Here is a 25,230-nt window from a genome sequence, read left to right on the forward strand (position 1 = left end):
GTGGTGTTTGTGACTTCCCTTTGAAAACTAGACGGTGGGCAGGGAGGGTCAGGAAGAGAAAGGGAGAGAGAGAAAGAAAGAGAGATTTATTTTCTGGTTTATTCCCCAAAGGGCCATAGCAGCCTGAGCTGAGCCAGCCAAAGCTAAGAGTGTGGGACTATATCTGAGTCTCCCATATAGGTGGCAAAGGCCCAAAGACTCGGGCCATCTTCTGGATCAAAAATAGAAGAGCCAGGATTCAAAACTGGCACCCATAAGGGATGCAGAAATTACAGATAGGAGTTTAATCTACTGTTCCCCAGTGTCAGCCCCTCTGTTACAATCTGATGGGCATCAGTTTACCTTATAATTACTTGGGTTACATATAAATGGTAGTTACCTTATGCTCATTTCTAGAATTTCCCCAGCTGACCTACAATTCCTATATAAACTTGCCTAGATAAACCAGAAGCAGAGCTTTATTTATTGAAGTAAATGACTTATTTCTGGAGTCTAGTGATTAGAACCTTGTTCAACCAGATGTATCATTCCTTCAGTTTAATCATTTCCTTTTGATAAATTATAGGCAAGGGCATCTTGCACTCAATAGGTGGGAGATGGGGTCCTGCCTTTACATCGTGGTTGTTTTTTTTAAAAAAATATCATCAGCACATAAATGCATACACATCTAGCTTGTACTTATAATACAGCCTCAGTTTCTACATGTAATTTCTACTCACTGACTATACTAGTTTGAAATCGATGCAGTATTCTCAGTCTAACCTGGTAAGCCTGAACCCATCCAGTGTGTTTGTAACTGATGTGAGGGGTGTGAACATACTGTGACTGTCTGTACATATTATTACCTTAACCCTCAGGAGACTGCCCATTACACTAGTCCACAGTCTGATGCTTGGTTGTCAATAGCTGTGACTGCATGACTGTTTCTCTGAAATATTCCCCCATTCACTTCTGTTTCTCCTGAGGAACCACTGGATGCTGTGATGTTGATCAGATTGAGTGTATTTTATCATTTCTTAATGACAAGCTACTATGATAATAGAGCAAACCAGCCATTTAAACAAAATGTCTAAACTTTACCTTATGGAAATCAGAAAAAAAAAGAGACTGAGAAACAGAAAAGAAGCTTAAAAAAGGAGAGCTATAAATTGTCAGGGAGAATATGACAGTGAAAACCAGAGCTACAATTGTATTGCTTTTTTTCCCTTTTTTCCTTGACCCCTAGAGAATACACAAATAAAATCAATTAATGGGCCTTGAAGAAGAATCACTTTAAACTGTTCAATTAAACCCCGCAATGCAGAGAACAGAACGGAGGAAAAAAAAAACAATAAATACGTCTTAAAAAATGGACTTGTCAGAGGCGCCAGGGTCCCGACATGCACCATTACTGACGGATCGAATCGCACTTCCATTAACACCATAATCTTATAGACTCCACAGGCTGTAAAAAAGGGATTTACTTTAATCAGGTTTGGTTAGAACTGAATTTGAAAAGCGCTACAAGTGAAATAAAACATGACCTCCACCTCTTTGATTTTTCTTCAGCATCAGTTCCCTAGTATGCAATTTGCTCTCCACTGACGGGTCATTTTTAATGACTGTGATCTGCCAGTCCATTTCTCTCTCTTTCAGTAGTGGAAATCATTAATGCAAACCTGTAGTATTTCTTCCTATTTTTTTTTCTTAATTTAATTGTTGGATGTAACAATCATAGCCATCTCCAACATGGTTCTTCCAGTTCCCTCTCTTGATTTAGGCATGTCCTGAGACCAAAGGTACCACAGAACTTCAAATTTTATTTAGAGTAAGAATACTGTAGGCTTTGGTACATGCTGAGAAAAACTAAGCTAAGAGGCATGGTTTTGTGGTTGTTGTTACAGATGTACTTACTGCTTTTCCATTGCTAATATTCTCCCTTCTCTCTCCACCTAGAGGGTTTAGTGTAAGCACTGTTGACCACTCTTACATGTTTGGGGGTGATTTTGAAAGCTTCTAAATGAGACTCGTGTTCCAGAGAAAGTATTATGAGACACACTGGCTCAGTCTGCTTTTCTTTAGCTCGCTTACTAAATCCCCTACCCTAATTTGATTGTGGCTTCGGTGGTAATCAGCATGCACCCAGAGGGTGGATGGAACGACTCTGGCAGGCCTGGTGAGATGAATGGCCAGGAAGCAGAAAGAGAAGTCTATAAATCTAAAAGGTGTCAGAGTAATCTTTTCTCACTGCTTCTTGCTTCATACTTCAGCTTTTCCGATTTGTCAAAAGACACAAGCTCAATATTGAGTTGGATTTCTCCCCTTACCTTCACAGAGGAGGGCTCTAAAAAGACCCGTGACATGGTGTCAGGAGGCAATTGCTTCGTGCCCGTTAGTTACCTACAGTGTGTATGTTGTTCAATATTAAGATGGACTGTGCTTTGTTGGGTATAGATTTTTAATTTGAAGGAATAATAAATCCCAGTGAACCATAACTGTTTTAATAGGCCACATAATGCTACATGGACTTGAATGATTATAGTTTAGTGATGGTCACGTGAGAGGACTGTGACTTTTGACCTCCTGTTCTTGGTGTAAATCCTATTGCTTCAAGTGCTTTATATGTGCTGTGCTTTATATGATTATATGATTATACGTGCTTCACGTGCTGTGCTTTGTATGATTATCTCTACCATTATCCCATTTAAGATTTGATTATGATTGTTTTCAAGGTAACATTAGTCAAATTTCTTTGTTATCTTAATGCGCTTCTTTTGCCAGTCTTCATTGGCATACAACACTTGTTGGCCATACAGAAACAAAAGGGAATGAGACTTATGAGTAGGAAAATTCTGCCACTGACTGAAGGAGGAAGTTGGAAAATTGCAGATTATCTGTATACTAAGCTAATGATGATTATTTGAGCTCAAGGTGCAAAGAACCAAAAGGGATCGCAGAGGAACCAGAACCAAAATTTGATTTGATAAAGAAAAGAAGAACAAAAGACCAAGAAAAGGAAAGAACAAAAGACCACATAAAAAATTCTGGCAGGATGATGGAGAGGGAGAAGAGAAAAATAAAGCACGCAAAGCCGGAGAAAACAAGTAGATTGCTAATGCAACATCCACAGCAGCTCAGAAAAGATGAACAAATGCAATAATACCAACATAATAACCCCCCTATATTAAAGGATCTAATGGAAGATTTGGTCCTAGAATTGCAAGGTTAATTCTAGAAGCGTTTTAAAAAGCGCCCCCCCCAACCATAAAAATTGCTTTTAAAGAGTTCTAGTTTTAAATGCTCCCCAGAGGTCCAATAATAGAAAAGGGTTGTTAAATGCCATTTCTGTTTTTTTTTTTTTCTATTTTCCTTAGGGGCTGTCTCAGAGGGATGATTTATTGTCTATTATATTTAAAGTGACAGAGTCAATTTTGAAGGCCTGCTGCAGAGGTGCAAGCATCAAAGTACATGGGATTGCAGGCTGTACCCTGTACACAGTAGTCAGGGCCTCACTTTTGTTTGGCTTTGGGCAGCGTGACTGACATCAAAGGAGAGATCCATGAGCCTCTATTTAAAGTAAATACTACTCAAGAAAAGCTAATTACTAAAGTTAAAAAGAAAGAAGATCATTAAGGATGATTTTGATTGTCTAAAAAAAGTAAGTGGACACAGCTTCATTATAGAGATCTAGAATCATGTATGGGTCTTTATGAAGTTGATGGAAATAAATGCACATTATGAAAGAACTATGGGTCTCAAATATTTTTTAAACTACCACAGATTTATCTTTTAGTTGTGCTTTCTATTAACCTTTGGAAGTGCTCTCATATTCTTTCTAGCTGGTATGAATGGGCTCACCTTTGTTTTTGCAGCAAATACCTGCAAGTGTATTGTTAACTGGCATTAATTTCAACTGGTTACAGGTTATCACAGAAGTCAGAAGGGCAAGGAAAACAACACATGATGAGTCTTGGCCCAGAATATTCCAAGTATAGATGAAAATGCCTGAGTTAGGGTCTCCGTTGAGCTTCTGAGAGCTGTGAGTGAACTTGAATGAGTCCTTCAATCTCTTTATGTAAAAACATCATTGATACATGATCAGTGTACTTTTGAGATTGGTTTAGATATCAGTGTAAGACAGTATGTGCCCCAAATTAGAAAGCTCTCTAATTTATATGGTTAACTGTGAACTGTCAATTACTTCTTCCATGATTTTTAGTGCCTTGTGGAAATGTGGACACTTGGGGCAATAATGTACTTTATATTAGAACTGACAATAGTTTTAAATATGCTGACCTAAAGTAAAATGCCTACACATGATCTTTATTAAAATACTTATATTACAATGACCTAAAATTTCTTCACATGTATTTGTCCAACAGCATTGTTATTTATACTTCTTTTTCAGATTAAAATGGCATTTGTACAAAATTAAGAAACACATTAAAAACTAAAGATAAAAAGAACCTTGTTAATCCTGTTAGCAAGGTTTACATCTCATTGAATCCTCTAGCTAACACATTCACTTCAAGCACTGGGATCCCATTTGGGTACTGGTTTATTTCCTGGCTGCTCTACTTCAAACCCAGCTCCTTGCTGGTGGGCCTGGAAAAGCAGTGGAGGATGGCTCAATGCCCTGGGACCCTCTACCATGAGGGAAACAAAGGGAAGCTCCTGGTTCCTGTTTTTGAATTAGCGCAGCTCCAGCCATTGCAGCCATTTAGAGAATGAAGCAGCAGACAGATCTTTCTCTCTCTCTCCTTCTCTCTGTATATCTGCCTTTCCAATAAAAATAATCTTAATCAAAAATTTCAACAATGGCAATTTTAATGTTTCCTTTCAGCTTTGTCTGCATATTATTGAGATTTTAACGTTTGAAGCAGAATCCAGTTTTTGTATATTTAAATTTTTACTTAAAGTTTTAACTTAAAAATTTAAATATACGACAAAGTAGAATAACATGTCTTATTGATTTCTAATTTCTTTTAGGTCAAGGTTCTTACATAAAATATTTTTGCAGTCATAATGATACAGTGAATAAATTGCCAAAAATACTTTATGATATATTTTAGAAATAATAGGTTTGTAGAAGCAAAATTGCTTTTGACTTTTTAAAGGCTGTTTTAAAAATATTTGCCAAGCCCTTGATGTGTGTTTGCATAGGATGCCTTTCTATCCATATTTACACAAAAGTAAGCATTGCCGTTTGCTTATGATTTTATATTATACTTTCTCATATAATGTTCATATATCTATGTTTACTATAAAAACAATTTTATAATTTGATTATGATACACTTTAATAACACTATATTTTTTAATAATCTCTTCTCTAGATTTGATTGTAAAATATTTGACTCCATTTTAACATGATATTTACAATAGGAAAAAGAGTATAGAACAAATATGAATGTGAAATTTACTGCTGCCTGAAAATGGAACTTTATATATTTTCATTAGCAGAACATAGCAGTTTTTCAGATAAAAATATTTTAGTGATATTAAACACCCTAAATGAATTGATTTTTTTAATATTACAGGATAGTTGATAACAAAATAGGTAATATTTTATTAATGTGACAAGAAATCCGAAAACTTGCTTTATTTTGGAGTTTTTTATATCTATTATCAGTAAACCCTGAGAAGATATTACAATATGTTCCACATGATTTTGTGGAGAATGTTATTTTTGTATATATATCATAATTTTTCTTATGAAATTCTTATGTGATTTTGATAAGTATGTTGTATGTATCTCTAATCTTCATAAAATCAGTGAGGCATGTCTCTGGTTTTATATATAAAAAAACTGAAGCTTATAGAGGTTAAGAAATTTTTGCTGGGTCACATAGCTAGGTAATATCAGAAGTGGAGCTTGAATCTAAGGCTGGGTTCTCAATCACTAGGCACTGCTATTTCCTAATTCCTCGAAGAAAAATTGTCAGAGAAAATGGTATCCTTAGCATTTCCAATAAAGGCAGAGAAGAGAAGGAGAATTCTGCCAGTGAATTTCGCTGTTATTTAATTAAGCCTATGACACATTTAGGCTCTTCTGAAGGTCAAAGTGAAAAGGTTTGGTCTGTTGTCTTCAGAAAGATGTGGAATTTTTTCCCTATCTACTTTATTCAAATACGTCATCTTATAGCCCCTGTTATTGGTCATGCTTCAGTCTAGACAGGTCAACAACACATTTAAAGATGATCATTTTGGGACTGAATCACAATTTTTTTTTTATGTTTGAATCCCGTATTGTGAACACTGTATACCATGTAAGTATTTGTCAATTTCTGACACATAACTGAGAAATTAACAAATAGATGATGATAATGATAATGTTCGTTGCTTATGTTTCCTGTTGAAATATTTTGACTTAGTGCTCATTTTCATCTCATCAGTCCATTCATTTTAAATGTTGTTATTTTTAAAATACATTTACCCATTTTAGATAACTTACAATTTACACATATAATCAACTCTCATTTATGCAGTAGTCAATTATATAATTTAATAATTACATGAGCTGAGTTATGACATTCCATCTTTGGCCAGGCATTGACCTACTACCTTCAGGTACTGGAAGGGAGAAGAAGTGCTCTAGCTACATTTATACTTTTTGCAAAGGACTGATAATCATTAGACTGAATATCTTTTGCTCTTTCTTTCTTCATGGATAATGATAAGACAACCACAGGACGAAAGTCTGTTTTTTATGTTAGCAAGCTAAGGTCATGTAAGAATATAATAAATATAATAATGGATGCTTTTTTACCCCAGGTAGAAACTTAACCTGCTGCAACACAGTGTTGGCCTCTAGAATTTCCTGAGTCTTACAAATATGCAAACTGATTGTTTTAGATGGTTAATCTGTTAACTATTATACAATACCAAGTTCTCAATGCACTCTATGCTTTTTCATTGTCTTTGCTGCTACATGTGCCCTGGTAACTTCATATCACAAGCATTTGTTTGAATATTCTCTCCTTCTGTTAGGGTTTACATGACTTACTGGGAACTGACAATAAGTCAAATCTTTTTGGAAAAGAGAACAGAAGCATTAATATTTTATGACACAAGTCTGTGACCACTTCCTTGCAATCACAGCTGCTTCTTGACATAACATTACTTGTAAATGAGCTTGCTGCCTGCTATGATGATTGTTAGCACTGATATGGAACTTTGTTTTCTAAGACGGCATACAGTCATTTTTATTAGCTATTCCTTTCAATGGCTACATTAGATCTTCAGTATTAAATCCATAAAAGATTTTAAACTGTCATCACACCAATTAAACCATTCTTGTGAGCCATTAGTTTAAATTTGATTTTGTATTTTTCATAAAGCAAAGTATTCTACTGTCTCCTTGAAAATGGAGAGGTGATAGTGAGCAAAAGAAGCTTCTTGCTGCCAAGTAACTAAGGAGCCACTAACAGGTAGAATTAGAAAGCAAGTTCAAAAATATTTTCTTCACTGCCTAAGAATGCATGGACTCTCTCACTTCTGTAAGGCTTATACCTAATGTGTTCCTCCATCCTATTTTATAACTATGTCAAGTGACATCTTCAAATGCATGAATTATACTTCGCAATCGAAGCGTGCCTCTATTTCCTGTTTTTATGTTGATGGCATTTTGTCACAGGTGACTTATTAATTGGGTAAGCTGGAAAAAATAACACTGGCGTTGGTTGTCATGGGATTGACATGTGTGAGCCTCCCCTGTATTGTTCACCAGAACTTGTTGATTGTTCAGGGCAGGCTGACTCTAATGCCCAACTTCCCTGATTAGCTCTTAGCACTAAAGTGCAATTCTCCACTGATCTTCTTTGCAGTATCAGACACCACCCTTGTTCGGCTTGGCTCCTTTTAAGCTGAGTTCAGTGGACTGTTTTGCATGTTCTGAATGCTGCATGATGCTTCCTCCTGTAATCAGGCTGAACATCACTGCTTGCCCCAATCATCCTCTGCACTTAATTGACCAATAGAGCTAGACATATGGACGATCGAATCACAACCCCAAATCAGCAGTTGTCAGAAGAGATTAATTCAAACAGGAGGCAGCAAAACACTTGTTTTTTTCCCCCGTCTCACTCTGTGCTCATTTTTGGCGGTCTGATGAGAGAAATGATTATTAATATCTCCAGCTGTGCCCTCAGGCAGATGCCAGGAACTTCAGTGAACTGCTTTCCTCTCCCCTAACTCCCTGAAGTCTTTCTTCTGGAGATACCGTCTGGTCCTCTGGTTAAGCAGGTGGCACTGGAGTGCGTCTGGCACATTGATGTCTACGCATCAGTCCCACTTTGTGGAATCCTGTGGGAAGATTCTCCCCTATGAGGCATGCTGGGACCACTTCCCTGTATGACTCCCACTCAGAACCATAAGTGGAGACGTTAAGTGGATATGCTCTTCCTGTCTAATTTCTCCTTAGAGTTCTTAAATTGTCTTTTGATCTGTATGTTTCTCCCCCTCCCTTCCTTTCTCTTTCCCTCACTTCTGTTCTCCCTCCCTCCCTCCTTCTTTGTTTGCTGTCTTCCTCACTCCCTTCTTCCCTCCTTGCTTATTTCCTTGCTTTCCGTCCTTCTGTATTCAGACCATTTGTAGACTCGTGAAAAGTAAGAAACACAGCACAATCTTTGCTTCTGAAAACTGTGTAAGGAGACTTCAAACTCATCTATATTCAATATGTAGGATATTCGATTAAGCAATGGAAACTTACCGCTTTAAAGCAGTTACTTAGCTGCTTACTCATTATGGACTTACAGTCATTTGTCCTATAGTGTTGGAGGCAGTTGCTGAGACAAAGTTGCTAGAGAATTTCATCATGGGAAAATTTCCTCGAGTGTGTTTTCTAGACCTAGGTCACGTGCTGTACACCTAGGTTCTATAATACATATGGTAGTATATGTGGTTTGCTGTTGACTATGATGTCTCATGCACTCTGTGACTGTTTTTATTGTTGACTAACAGATAGCAAAACTAAAACTGGCTTAAAGATTTTGGTGGCTTCCATATCAGAGAAAAGAATACATTCCAATAGTAGTCACAATTGGATCAACAACAGCATGGGGGTTTAGGACCTTATTATATCTAGTCCTACTTTAGTTCTGAGATACACAATTCTACAGTTATAATCCAGCCTGGTAGAAACCCTAGTGGGGAACTCAGAGAAAGCTGTGCTTTCTCAGTTATTTCTAAACAATCCTTGGATTAGCTCAAATTCACTTAAAACTATGGCCTAATAGCCTAGAAAATTTAGACTGTTGCAAGACAAAGTCCCACCCGGGAGATAGGCAGTATATTGAGGCCATTTAGTCCATGCCTTCTAAATAGATTTCATCTACATTGAATGTAAGCAGTAAGCATCAATTAAATGTCAGACACAGCTAGATTTTTCCATTATTCATGTTATTTGACACCCATGTAAGCATTACTAGATTGTTTACACCCTTCTCAGATGACACAACAAGCACCCAGAGAAACTGAGTCCATTGTCCAACATCACAAATTAAAGATGTATTTTTTGAATTGCAGTCATCCTTTCCTAGCTCAACAGTTACATGACTTCTTTCAGACTTTAACAAGACATTTGAGTCAGTCACTCAACCATCAACATAAGCTTCAAAATATGCTGCTGGCATTTCCATAGATACTTTTCTGTCCCAAAAATTCATGTTTCACCATAGAGGACTTTGTGCTGGGTTCATGGCACCTCACTGTGAGAGCACAGAGCCCTGAATGGGATAGGAGCTTGCTCTACTGACTTTTAAAGCAAAATGAAGATAGAACCTGACTGTAGAAATGCTCAACCACTGTCATATTTTGCTGTGCTGGTCAGTGGCTGCTTTTTAAGGTGATGGTGGAAGAGATGTCCTGTTGAAGTTAGAAAGGATGCTCTATTGGGATCTAACAGTCATCCACCAATCAGCTCTTTCAGTTCTGTTTCTAATGTGAACTGGACAAGGAAGACAGCTGAGGACACAAGTGCGCATCAGCAGACTAGCCTGTGAGGAGAATACTGGAGGAAAAGACATCAAATTGCTTAGAAGAGAATAAGAGATCTTGAAAAGAATTCTTTCCCATGGTGTCTTTAAGAGTTACTATATATATATATATATATATATATATATATATATATGTGTGTGTGTGTATATACATATGTGTTTAGATATGTATATACATATACAGAGAGAAATATCTCTCTCTCTCTCTCTATATATATATATATATAGAGAGAGAGAGCAGAGTTGGAGAGGAAGAGAGGAAGAGAGAGAAGATGAGAGAGAGATGAGAGAAGAGAGAAGAAGAGAAGAAGAGAGAGATGTTTTCAATCCACTAGTTCACTCCCCGGGTGGCCACAACAACTAGGACTGGTCTGGTCTGAAGCTAGAAGCCAGGGTTTTCAGTGTAGGTGACAGGATCTAAGTACTTGGGCCATCTTTTGTTACTTTCCTAGCACTCTTGCAGGGATCTTGATAGGAATTGAAATGAAGAGCTGGGACAGTGTCACAACAGCAGCTTTACCTGCTATGCTGTAGTGGTCATCTGTGAAAGAGTTACTTTGAAATATGGCAGATAAAAAAGAATTTTACATTCTTGGCATGGTTCAGAGAAACTCTACATTCCTCTACATTCCTCTGATAACTACCAGCTAATGATTATGGTTCAGTTGTCCAGAGTGTGAAATGTAATTGTTAGGTGGGCAGTGGCTGTGATATACCATGAGATATGTGGAATTCAGGGGCTAGATGGAATATTTCTTTCCCCACATTTGGACTACACTGCATGCTTACCTCACCACCAGCCTATTGGCAGTAGGAATAGCAATCACAGGGTTAGGAATGATTTGATTAGTTGTCTCAGAAAACAAACCTGTTACCATTTTGATTCATCATCACTTTGAAGTTTTTCAATTTGTTGGTAAGACGTCTTAATACTGCCAGCTTTTCTTTCAGCTTTCCCACTCACGCTAAAGTATAGGAAATAGAAGTAGACTTATCTTCTTATCTTCACTATTAATGAAAAGATCCTAAAAACAGATCAATGGGTATCTTATATGTGCATTTTTCCCTCCTTGTCTGCCTTCATCCTAGCCTGCTTCTTGTCCATAAGCCTCCATGAGTCACACCTGCATTTCTTAGCATTGTATTTCAGCTTGGTATACATCAGTCTATAACTATGTTTCATAAAGTGTGTAGTAGGGGTGACTGTATTCATTCAAATTCATGAGTTTCTTATTGAAAATACAGATTCTGTGGTCACTGGAGTCAGACACACTAAATGCCCAGGAAAATGAATTTAAGCTCTGTTAGTGACAGAAACATACTATCAATGTCAGTTCAGAACATTACTACCAAAAAGAAATGCAATAGGAGTCAGTTCTAGCATTTTAAGTTTTCTAGTAGACAAGGCAAAAAGAGTAGGTAAAATAATATCAGCAGTATATTTTATCTAACCTTATTTTTCAAACATTTTTACAAAATATAATTGCAACATGCAATTAATATATTAAGATACTTATTTTTTTTTACCTTTTAAGTCTTTAATGTGTGTTTTATTTCCATAGCACAATTCAATTTGAACTGCCACATTTCAAGTGTTAGGTGCATATGTGTGTAATGCCAACCATATTACACAGTACAAGACTTATATGAGGTTACATGTAACTAGTACAGTCAGCTTTACAATGCTACATGAGTTCAATTGATCATATAGCTTTAACACTTCTAGTTAAGAAATGACTAAAATGAATGGTTATAGACATCCAAAATTCTCTTAGCCATCTCTAAAATTGAAGCTAGTGGCTTTTGATTACATAACTAATGAGATCATTATTTTAAACTTATTTCTCCTCTAAGGGATACTTTTCTTTACATCTGTCATTAACAGAATGATTTATTCTAAGAAAATATGTGAAAAGGACAAATATTCTTCCAGTAAAAAGAATCTTAAAGTCTTGAAAGTAACAGTAGCAAAGTTTGTCAACGACTTGGTTTGCATAAGATACATATATAAGTATTTAGTGTATTTAATATAAACAAATATTTTGAATTTAAATACATATAATATATTTCAGGCACTCATTATGACCTTACTGACTTGGAGCACTATATTACTACAATGAAATATCTTAGTTTAGCTAAGTTTATAAAGAAAAGAGTTTTATTTGGGAGTTTATTCTGGAGTTTCATAGTCTAAGATCAGGCAGGTGCACTAAGTCAGCGTCTGATATTAGCCCTATTGCTGGCAATCACAAGGCAGCCTAACCATTTGGAGATGAGAGGGTGTTTGTGTCTGCCTGTGTCTCTCCTTACAAAGCACCAGGATATCATCATTTGCTCTCCATCCAAACAACCAATTCTATCTAATCATTTCCCAAAGGCCAACCTCGAACACTGTGGTTGGAGTGTTTCCACCCTTTTAGTGCCATTACTATATCACTGTGAGGACCAGGTTTTCAACACATGGACCTTTGGGAGATACTCAAGCCAGTATCCAAACCACAGGACTCAAAATCCCACATAATTGTTTCATTTAAAAAAAAATGAAAAATGGAGATTGAATAAGTTACCAAAAGACACCAAGTTATTAAGATTCTTCCTATCACACAAAATATTAAAATTCTATATTTAAGAATTGTAATTAGAAGACCCCCAAAATTTAAAGTGGTTTTCGTAAGTAATATTAAGCTGTTCTATTTCATTGTTTTGGCCTGGTCTTCCGTTAGGCAACTGTCTCATTCTGAAAATGCATTGGCAAAAGCAATTACATATATATGAAATAGGTAAACTGTGAAGTATCTTCATGGTATTGTGAATTTCCAGACTTGTATTACAGGTATCTGAAAGTCAACAGCAAGGAACGTGAAACAGCTCTTCTCACTTCTCCTTCCTTGCCACTTATCACTTAGAGTCCTGGCTGTTGTGATTGTCTTTCTGTCTCCAGTACTCACGCTTTGGCATGGTCAACTGAGAAGCTTGGCTAGAGCCATCTGCAAGACATTATGCTTTTTACCTCTGGTGCACTTAAGTATCATGTAAATAGAGATAAATGAAAGCCTTGCAAAAGCACAAACCCAGCATGAGAATTAGGCTGTATTCTGTGGGGAGTGAGGGAGGTGAGCACATGTGAGGAGAAGGACTGAGAAAGGCGGCGGAGGGGCAGGAAACAGCTGTCGGGGAGAGCGGCACAGGTGTAGGCGGGACTCATTAGGTTCCCATAGGTTCTGTCATTAAGGCGGTGGCAGATGTTCTCCAATGTGACTAGCACAGTCATCAGGGAGGCAGTAAACTCAGCTTAATGCTCAGAGCGCTGGTGTGGCACCGCTGGGCAAGAGGTTGGCAAGTAGCGTCTTCTTGCCAGAGTGGCAGCTGTTATTGTCTTCTTAGTTTGTGAATTCTCTGTCAGATTCTTCTTTGGCAGCCTCCTTGTATCTCACAGGCTCCATTCTACTGCTTTATTATTGGATTTGATTTGGTAAAAAAAAAAAATAATGCATACACAGAGCTGATATAATCAAACACAAAATATGTTGTACTTATGGACTACAATAGAGTTCTGGGGCCAAAACTCTGTGAGGGCTTGCCCAACACCACCCTAGCTCCAGAATTGAAAAAAAAAAAAAAAGCAAGAAAGAAAATTTCAGCTGAGTGGTAGTTGCTTGGTCTAGTGGCATAAGGCCCAGAGTAATTTTGAAAATTGCACTTAAGACCTTGGAATTTTTACAAATATGCTACATGGGGAATGAGTATCAAAAACCATTTGTTTGCTAGAAAATGGGGGTGGGGGGGCGGAAATGGATACTTTTCCCTAGACTTGCAATGGAATTACACCATTGCTATTTTTCTTCTTTTCGAAATACTTTATTCCCCAATTTCTATGTTTCACACCTGAAGAACATAGATTATATTTCTACTCAAAGAAGTAGGAGAAATTTGAGAATGCTTTAAAAAGGTAATGGAAAAATGAAATTATTTATTTTGGTGCCTTTTTTTTTAAAATAATCAATGCATACGACAAACATTATGCAACATTGGGTTAAGCTGTGACCAGCAAGGCCTGCAAGCACTTGTTCAAGTTCCAACTGCCTTTCTTCCAGTCATCCCCCTGCTAGAGTCCCTGGGGCAGCAGTGGGGTTTAGTCTGATTGCTTTGGCCCTTGACACCTACATGGGAAACCAGAATAAGCTTCTTGATTCCTGTGTTCACCTGACTCAGCCCTAGTTATTGTGATCACTTAGATAGTGAGTCAATAAATGGACAATCTCTTTTTCCCCACCCTCCCCCTTCTCCATTCATAACTCCAACATTCAGGCAAACAAAAAACCGTAAAAAAGTCTATGCATAGTTTTTTTAAAATCTATATTTTTATGTGCTTTTCAAATTATATTTGTAATAACCTTGTGGCCTATTACTAGTGATAGATTGGTTTAAATGTAGTACACTAATGGGTTGAAGTAAAGCTGAAATTGGACATTCATGGATTTAAAAAGCTATGATCTCTGTGCTGCTTTGTACAATGCACTGAGGCCTTGATGTGTGAGCTTTGGCAAGATCTTCATGCATTTGGCAGGCAGGGCAAAACTTAATGAATAATATGACATGTTCCAGGTCTCAAGTACTGAGATAGTGTATTCCTTAATTTTATTTTAGTGATTTTTATTTGGGAAAATCTTGACTGTCAATTATAGACATTTGTAAGAAGATTAGATGAATATCTTCAGTAGATGGCTCTTTAACTATTTGCCTAAATATCTTAGAGTTATTATAGCTTTTGTCCATACTTCAAGAGTCTGGAAAGTAAGTTCTACAAAGGAGAGACAGAAAAATCTTCCATCCACCCGCTCCCTTCCCAAGTGCCCATGATGAACACAGTTGAGCTCATATGAAGCCAGGATCCAAGAGCTCTTGGGTCTCCCACATAGGTGCAGGGTCCCAAGGCTTTGGCCCAGCCTCCACTGCTTTCCCAGGCTATGGCAGGGAGCTGGGTGGGAAATGGAGCAGCTGGGGCACAAGCCAGCATCCTTATGGGATCCCAGCATTCAAAGATGGAGGATTAGCAAGTTGAGCTACTGCACTGGGCACACAAATATCAGTCTTATCAGTAGTTATTATTGATTGTACTCAGGAGACTGATAATAATAAAAGCTAAAACAGGTTGAACTATGAAACAAAATATCAAATTATAGATTTAAGATAACATCCATATGAAATGTGCTAGTCAACCTATCAAGTCTGTACCTCCTTAATGGCCAATCCACATGAAACAGATGCTCAGTATTTGTACAGTTATACAGGGGCAGTTTGTTGCCTAACTTACATATTCTTTTTTTAAATAATTTTTTAAAGATTTATTTGTTTTCATTACAAAGTCAGATATAAAGGGGAGGAGAAACAGAGAGGAAGAGCCTGCATCCAATGACTCAGTCCCCAAGTGACTGCAAACAGGTAGCGCTGAGCCTATTTGGAGCCAGGAGCCAGGAACTTCCTCCATGTCTCCCACACGGGTGCAGGGTCCCAAAGCTCTGTGTCATCCTGGACTGCCTTCCCAGGCCACAAGCAGAGAGCTGGAAAGGAAGTGGGGCCACTGGGATTAGAACCAGCACCCATATGGGATCCCAGCATGTGCAAGATGAGGACTTTAGCCACTAGGCCACATTGCGGGGCCCTAACTTACATATTCATATTGATATGTAGCATGTCTGTTTCCAACATAGTAATTTAAACACTTATTGAGAACTGCCTATGGCTCAAATACCATCTCAAGTTCTTGGGAAATATGAAAGCTGTTATTTTAAAACCCGATAATGGAGCTCATTGCATGCACTTACAGGTGTGGAATTGAATCCTAGAGATGAAAATGAGTCGCCCAAGGTTAAGAGATAGAAATAGTTAGAACACAGATAATCTGATAACAAACCCTACCTTTAAAATGCTCTGCCAATATTGCTTCCAAGTTTTTGGCTAAGATCAGTGTAAAACACTCTACAATGTATTATGTATATGAAGATACGTTCAAAACATTTTGTAGCAAATGGGTATTGCCTAAAAAGTATGCATGGGCTTGAATTTTTTGACATCAAGATTGACTGATCTTTTAGTTTTGTATTATCTATGAACTCGCTGAAGTCCCTTTATATAACTGTGAGGAAGATTAAACAAGTACCAAAAACAAGGGACTACCTTCTGTTTGCAGTATTTTATACTCTCCTGAATTCTGGTCCTTTGGTTTCCATTTTATACAGTTCAAGCTAATTGCTCTCATTTTGTTCAGTTTTCTTTGGACATGATACACAATAATTGCATGGTGACCAGCTTTTTAAATTTCAATCAAAATACTGCATTGCTTCCCAGTTCACTTTGATAGAAGTTATATAGAATTTTCAAATGTCTCTGTTCACATGTCTAGAATTAATGTGACCTGTTTTCTTGCTGCAAGTGGACAGTGTACCAGCATGATGTCTGCATCCAGCTCAGAGGTCAACATAATTTCTCAGTCTTCAGTGGATTTTGCATTACTACCACTCACATCTGTATCAATTCAAAAGGTTTGGAATTCACTCAAACTCTGTAGCACCCCTGTAACAGTAACAACTCCTTTGAGATCTCAATCCCCCGGGCTAGCTTCAGTGCAGCCAAAACTTTCCATCTCCTAAGGAGGTTGTAGGGTAAAGGCTCACCCTTGAGGCAGCATCAGTCTGTGGTTCAGGAATGCAACCTCACAATTTCTGTTCACTGATTTGTTTGTCTGTAAGAGAAGAGTTGCTGGCATCCTGATTGATGCCTCCCTTGGTGTTCTGATGTTGGCTTTGAAAATCAAGGGAAAAACCATTGCTTAGTTTAATTGGATTGTCTGTAATGGCTACACTGGCTACACTTTAGTGCAGCTGTCCTTCGACATGTCCTAGATTTAATTTCTAAAGCACATCATTTATCCTTGGCTGTTCACCTCCATCCCGGACATATCACAAATTGCTTATTGTATCTGAAGTGAGTTCTCTTTTTAAGTCAATAAAAATGTCAAATGTACTCCAGAGTTTCTAAGGATGTAGTGGGAATCAGATGCAATACCATTACTAATAAAGGGGGGGTTGTTGTATTCTCCCGTTTGACAAAGAAATTAGAAATTATTTTTTCCTGAGGTTTATGTGCATATACTTAAAAGATTAAAGATTTGATTAGTAGTCCTATCTCACAAACTCTGTAAGACTCACTGTACAAAGAGCAGCCCCGTCTTAATTTCTTTCATCCCTGCAACTAGATAGAAAGTATCAGCAAAATGTTCTTTTCAGTTCTGAAGTTTGATGCACAGAAATAAGCTGAAATTTGGATCATGACTTCTTCAAAACCACTAATGCAAGTCTAAGAGGTCACCAGGTTTCTCAGTTGAATCCGAAGAATTTGTTTGTCATCAAATATATCTATTATATACATTTATCTCATAACTATATATACCTTACATAATAGACATGAAATATATAAGATATACACATATATCATATATCATATGTACACATCTATTTATCTATATCTATATGCATATCAATGAATCCAAAGCTTAGAAAATTTGCCATAGTCTCAAATCCCTTCTAGTTTTAATGTGCAATACTGTGTTTTCTGTGTTTTGTGAATCCAACATCACCTTTTAGGATCTAGGTCATAATAGGAGCTATGGTAATATCATATATTAACAATTACATTTCCTTCAACAGATAATCAATACATTGGGTTTCTCAAGATCTGTGCAGTCTACTGTGGGGACCACTAACTGCATGTGGCTCTTTTTGTTCATATTAATTAAAATTAAAACTTAAAAATTCAGTTCCTCAGACACTCTTTGTTTCACTTTTTATGAACATTAATTTTTTAAGTAAACTAAAACATATCAGGTATTATACCAAAGTATGCTGCACACAGTACACTAGAACAATAAACTCTGTTTTAATTATGCTTAGGTGTACTGGTATTGGATCATGATGTAATGTATTTCTTATTGAAGCTTGTAATAGTAGTAATAGTATTAATAAATTAGCTGCCATAGGAAGGAGCATATTTCTTCAGTGATCAATGTTCTGTAACACAAAACTTTTTTTAAAAAATTATTCTTATAATATACAGAGAGGAGGAGAGACAAAATCTTCCAACTGATGATTTGTTCCCCAAGTGGACCCAGTGGTTGGAGCTGGTCTCCTGTGTGGGTGCAAGGTTTCAAGGCTTTAGGCCATCCTCAGCTACTTTTCTAAGCCACAAGAAGGGGGCAGGACCAGAAGTATTCTCCCTGATACAGGAACCTGTGCCCATCTGAGATTTTGATGCATGCAAAGCGAGGTCTTTAGGCACTAGCTACTGCACCAGGGCCAAGACTCTTGGGAACACTTTGGGGAAGTTTATGCTACCAAAGTCATAGAAATTTAATGTGAATTCAAGTGATTTTCTCCCTGTTGATTGTTGCCACTGAATGGACTAGACATCTTGTGAAAGTTGAATACAGTAAGTCATTTTATTTGCTAGAAAACAGATGGCCATATCCTATTACCTTGTAATTTGGTCAGTTTTGGAAAGTTGTACAAATGAGTGTGAAAATGAAATTTAAGCCTTATCCCATACATATTTATTTGGCATCTTCAAGATACAGTGTGGTGTCTTTCCTCTGGGTGCAAGTGCAGTGTAACTCAGGGAGAGAGTGATATCATTAGATCAATGACAATTTGGATTGCTCTTAAGATATGGTTTGGAGGGCCCGGCGCAATGGCGCAGTGGTTAAGGTCCTCCCCTTGCACGCCCCAGGATCCCATATGGGCACCGGTTCTAATCCCAGCAGCCCCACTTCCCATCCAGCTCCCTGTTTGTGGCCCGGGAAAGCAGTCGAGGACGGCTCAAAGCCTTGGGACCCTACACCTGTGTGGGAGACCCAGAAGAGGCTCCTGGCTTCAGATTGGCATAGCATCGGCCATTGCGCTCACTTGGGGAGTGAATCCTTGGACGGAAGATCTTCCTCTCTGTCTCTCCTCTCTGTATATCCGCCTTTCCAATAAAAAAAAAATTAATTAATTTAAAAAAAAGATATGGTTTGGAGTTTGGCAGAGCCCAACTTTCTAGAAGGATGGAAAAAAGATAACATAGGAATGAAACTTCTGTTTTAACTACAAAAAATGTATCTATACTACAGTAATTGTATATGAGTTTAAAAAACAGTCAAACTCTGTATCTTCTGAGTGTTATCATTCATCTTCACCACTTAAGGAGTCATTGGAATCTGAGATGTTAAGTGTCCTGCCCAAAATCACAACTCTAGTGATGTGTGTGAAACATAGACCTATCGTTTCTATATCCACTCAATGTTCAGATTTCAGTATGCTTCCTGAAAATGTAAGTATTAGAGATCTTTTCTAAGTATGTGTAAATGTGTAAAAAGAAGTTACTTACATTTAGTGAGTTTCAGTCAGTTTTACAATAAGACGTCATGGGTAAATAAAGAATGCTTGAAAATGTTTTGCTAAAACCAGCTATCTCACAAGTTCATTGCAGCATTTGTCGGCTTCTGCGATTACACTGATGTAGCCAGGATTCAATAAAAGTGCAACATTGCATTCTTGTTGCATTTACTGTCTATTTTTTTTCAGTATTGCATAAAACACTTTTGCAAAGAGAGATATATCTTACTAAATTTCTCCTAGACCTGTCTTCTGATGTGGTATAAGCCTTGGGCATGTGAGCTTCTCGTAATTTGCATGGTAATTATACTAATTTAGACAATACACTGCTTAACAGGGGATAGGACAGCTTCTCACCTAGCACTTCATTAAGCTACCTGTGTTAAAATCTTCCTGGATGACAGGGCCAAGTTCATATCACTATATTAAATATGTTGTGTATTTCTTAGTTTAAAAAGGTATCCAATTAGAGAACATGGGTGTTAGGTTCAGAAATAAATGTTCTCTTCCTGGTCTGACTCTTCATCTGTATTTTAAATTCTACTTCATTTGTCATTGTGCCTTAGTCTTCTCAAACCAACATCGTTTCTTGAAACATAGACCGTTCAGAAGGAGGGCTGCAAAAATGACCATGACAATCTCTGCATTTATAAGTTCATAATCTGGAGTTTCTGATGGCCAAGAGGAGAAACAGTTACGAAAACCTATAGGGGGCCCGGCACGGTGGCGCAAGTGGTTAAAGGTCCTCGCCTTGCACGCCCGGGATCCCATATGGGCGCCGGTTCTAATCCCAGCAGCCCCGCTTCCCTTCCAGCTCCCTGCCTGTGGCCTGGGAAGGCAGTCAAGGACGGCCCAAGGCTTTGGGACCCTGCACCCGCGTGGGAGACCCGGAAGAGGCTCCTGGCTTCGGATCGGCATAGTATCGGCCCGTTGCGCTCACTTGGGGAGTGAATCATCGGACGGAAGATCTTCCTCTCTGTCTCTCCTCTCTCTGTATATCCGCCTTTCCAATGAAAAAATAATAAAAATAAATCTTTAAAAAAAAAAAAAAAAAGAAAACCTATAGGCAGTGGAAGAGACAACGTTATCAGTGAATAACACTGGTTGGGCTAATCAGTTATGAGACTGCAAAGAAGAAGCAGTTCTAATCAATTTATTAAAGAATACATCAATTTTTGATTTACTTTTTGACAGGGCAGAGTTACAGAGAGAGAAGGAGAAATAGATGGGAGAGAGAGGAGAGAACAGAGAGAGGAGAGAAAAATCTCACCTTCAGTAATTCACTTTCCAAATGCCTGTAACAGCTGGAGCTGGGCCAATCAGATGCCAGGAGTTTCTCCCAGGTCTTCCACATAGGTTTTGGCATCCACAGATTTGGGCCATGTCCCACTGATTTCTCTGGCCTTCAGCAGGGTGAGGAATTGGAAGTGGACCTGCCAGGACTCGAATCAGCACTCACATTGGATAACGACACCACCGGCATTGGCTTAGACTGCCTGACACCAGTCCCAAGAAAAACACTTTCCTAAAAAAGAGATTTGTTTAATTATTTGAAAGGCAGATCTATACAGAGAAGCAGATAGACATAGAAATTATCTATATGCTGGCTCACTTCCAAAATGGCTATAACTACCAGGAATTCTAAACATCTCTCCTCTGTGGAGACAAGGGCCCAAGTTTTTGGGCCATCTTCTGCTGCTTTCCCAGGCATGTAAGCAAGATACTGAATGGTAAGTGGAGCAGGGAGACCTATGTGTGTCTGAAATAGATATACTTATAGTGGCCCAACCCACTACACCACAGTGCCAGTCCCTAGAAAATAATTTTTGTTTCAGAGATTTATTTATGTGTTTATTTTGAAAGAGATACTTAGAAAGTACAATCTTCCATCAACTATTATGATCCCTATGTCTCTCTTAGTTAGTGCTAGGACAGGTGAAACCAGGAGTCAGAAACTTCATCTGGATTTCCCACATGGCTGGCAGAAGCCCAACACTTGGGTCATCTTTGGCTGCTTTTCCTAGGCATGAGCCGGAAACTGGATTGAAAGTGGGGCAGCTGAGACATGAATCAATGATCATAGGAGATGGTACTACAAATGCGAGTCCTACTTGCTATGTCACAATGCTGGTCCAGAGAAAACTTTTGAAGAAGAAATTTTCTTATCTTTTATTTCATTTGTTTTAAATGTTATTGATGTTGAATCAATACCAAGCATGGTTCAAAAGTTCTTATCTCAATCCTTATAGCACTGCTTTGAGGACACTGGTGTCTCTTTAACTCTTTTTCAATCTCTTTTTTTCCATTGTGCATAGAGATAAAATGAGAAAGAAGTTTGAAATACTGTGTTTGGGCCAATGGTGTGGCTGTAGCAGGTTAAGACATCACCTATAATGGCAACATCTCATATGTACAGAGTTTTGAGTTCTGCTTCCAATCCAGCTATCTGCTAATGGCATAAGAAAGAAGTGGAGAATGTCCGAAGTAATTGAGCCCCTACACAGACAAGGGAGACTTGGACAAAGCTCCTGTCTCCTGATTTCAGCCTGCCCAGCCCTGGCAATTGTGGCAATTTGTAAAATAAACAGGAAATGGATGCTCTTTCTTTCTGCCTCTCTACTTTTCAGATACATGAACAAATCTTAAATAAACATTGTATTGCCAAAGATAATTTACTTTACACAATGAAGCTGAGTTTGAACTATTCTCACTTATCACATTTTTAGATGTTAGTGCACCTGTGTGGCTTTAAAATTTAAAACTATTTTTTGGAAGATGAATAGCGATAGTCCAGCCATTCTGATGATATAAAGTCATGAATAAAGGTGTAGAACTGTACGTATGTATGTGCCTTTAAGCCACCCTGTTCCAGTTGTAGGACTTGTGGCAGAAAGTCAAGGAACAAGGCTGTTAAATGAAGCATTGGGAACAAGTGAACTTTCCTGTGTAAGGATGCAAATGGGAAGGGTTTACGGACAAAGCCCTGGGGATTGCTGACATTTTCCAGACAGATGGCAATTGGTGAAGGTGATAGAAATAAAAATGTCTGTCCTATATCTTTAATAGAAAGGTAATGGAAAATAATTAAAATAATGATAATGAAACAAATACTAAGTGTGAAAGTTCATGCCCATCAAATATTTATTGAAGAATACCCCTTGGCATAGTGCACTGTTATTACTCTGCAAAAGTAATTTGTATTGGGTTGGTGTAGGAAGAAACTTGAAAATTCTATGGAGAAAACTTCTATTGTAACATATTCTGTTCATACACATCCAACTTGTACTTCTAAAATTTTGCCACATATTTTGTACTGCAAGTAATACACAGAATAGCGCCACCAGAGTCATTGGTGGAAATGGCAGCAAATGAAGCATATACATAAATGAAGAGTACTGCAAACACTACTATAAAAAGTTTCACTCCAGAAAGAAATATAAAATTGAAATAAACCAAGTTATAGTGTGTGTGTGTGTGTGTGTGAGAGAGAGAGAGAGAGAGAGAGAGAGAGAGAGAGAGAGAGTCTTGTTTCAATTATAAGATTTTAGAATTTGAGCTGGTGTTATAGTGCCTGCAGTTCCTGTATCCCAACTGGGCATTTGGTCAAATCCCAGTTGTTCCATTTCTGACCCAAGTCCCTGATAATCTTCCTGAGAAAGCAGCAGTGGAGGATGGTTCATGTGCTTAGGCCCAGAAAATGCTCACCACTTCAGCCTGGCCCATTCCTGGCCACTGTAGTGATTTGTGGAATGATTTAGCAGATGAAAAAAACATGTGTTACTCTGTCTCTGCCTCTTCTCTCTTCTTTTTCACTCTAACCACCTTTTAAATAAGTAAATAAGTTTTTAAAAAATAAAACCTTCAAAGTCTTTTTTAATAAATTGATGGGAAGAATCCTGTGTATGTAACACTACACAAATATAGTGGCTCTGGGATACTTTCAAATGAAGTACTTTGCAGGTTTTCTCTGGGACACATGGAAAATGTTTTGCTCTGTGTTAGGAACTCTTATGATAGCAAAAGACATATGTTTTCATTATGAAAGTTTGTTCTTACTATTGTCATGTCTTAAATAGTTGCTCAGTCCAAACATAGTATTGTTTCTTTTTCTTCCTTTCTTTTTAAAATAAATTCTGGAGCAGTCTGTGCCAATCAGGTAACTTTATTCTCAAGCTTTCTTCAGCTTGTAAAGGCTCCTTGATCATAAATAGTGCCTTTCCAATTTGGGGGCAAAATTATTTCCTAAGTGTAGGAATGAGTAATCTTTAAAGATATATAATAGGACTCAAATTGTCTACAGATAAAGAAGCAAAAATAATTCTCTGGAGAAAATACTGGGGTGTTAATTAGATGCAAGTAGATAGCACAGGAGTTCAAAAACCATGAAATCAAAGGAAGCCCAATATTGCTGTCGTGAATTCACTTTATTTTTCATCAATTAGCCACACTGTAAGAAAGTAGATAGAAATCTTTCCTATCTGGGCGTGATTGGGTGGGATGTGGAGAACGTTCACCTAAGTGTAGGATTGGTGTGCCGTTCGGGGGGAAAAATAACTACTGATAAAACTAGAGAGCGGTTTTTAAAGACTGAGTGCACGGTGAAGGAGACCCTTTGTCTCTTTCTCTGATAAGATACTAACATAGTAGGAGCACTTGGTTTGTTCTTGCTTTACAGCAGTGGCAGGTACAAATTTAAGTCCAGCCCCTACTCAAGAACAAATAGCTCCTAGAAGGTAAAGCAAAAAGCAATTAATCTTTATAGGAGATATAGGAGATAGTGGTATACACAAAGGCCCGGCAAATCCATTGCATTTAATTTTCACTTTACATTTATGTCCCACTTTTAGAAGTGTCCCAAGATACATGCTTATTTGCATGCATGCTGCTTTTTTTTAAAGTGAGTTTACACTATTTATGGGGAAGGTATGCATTATGTAGTCTCTGAAGTTACAAAGAGGAAATATAGTTCTTATGTTGTGGTATTTAATTAGCCAACAGTGTCATGTAGAATCTTGACCCAAGAACCCTGTTTGCCTTAATCAGGCTCTCAGGATTGGCTTGGCAGACACAATCAAAAGCAACAAAAATCTCAGAATGGTGCATTGCATCATTTATGCTGCACATATTTAAAGAAAACTGGGCCAAGATAAACATCAAGCAACAGGACTTTAAGATACTAATACTGTGAACTGGAGATAACAATTGAGAGTAAGAATAAAATCCTACTGATCATCCAGTCTCAATCTCAATCAGTAAAAATCAGTTCACGCAACAGCTCTTGTATGAAACTTCTCCTATTATCGCTTTTAGTTACCAAGTTTCTAAGGTGAAAGTTTCGTAGACCAATAGCAAAATAGCTTAGAAATTCACCCATCCTGGACTAAATGTTGCTGTGGTAATCCATTTTCAGATAAATTCTCCCAGGCAAGGAATTCATCTAATATACAACTGTTCCCCTTCCTCTACCGTTGCTAAATCTCCCCCATTAGCAAGATTAATTCTTTCTCATTTTCACTGCAGATCTTCTACGTTGGAATCCACTGTTTGCTGTGTCATCTCCCTTTCCTTTCCAGAGTCATCATCCATGTTTTATTTGTCACTATATTCCATGTTGAGAGTTTAAAACTCACTTGGTTTACCTTAATCATAATAGCAGAGGGAAACATGGATTGACTTTAGTTGGTGTATTCATTACCCAAGTCTTATCAGAAGTGAGGATGCCAATTTGTACACAAAATAATGCTTAGATCAATAACGTGGAGTCTGTATATGGCTGGCAGTTCATTGGATTCCAAGTAGGGCTACTTCAGACCTATTCTTTCATGTGGG

Source organism: Ochotona curzoniae, unplaced genomic scaffold (assembly GCF_017591425.1).
Source record: "Ochotona curzoniae isolate NIBS_2020 unplaced genomic scaffold, NIBS_Ocur_1.0 contig_4093, whole genome shotgun sequence".
Classification (NCBI taxonomy): domain Eukaryota; kingdom Metazoa; phylum Chordata; class Mammalia; order Lagomorpha; family Ochotonidae; genus Ochotona; species Ochotona curzoniae.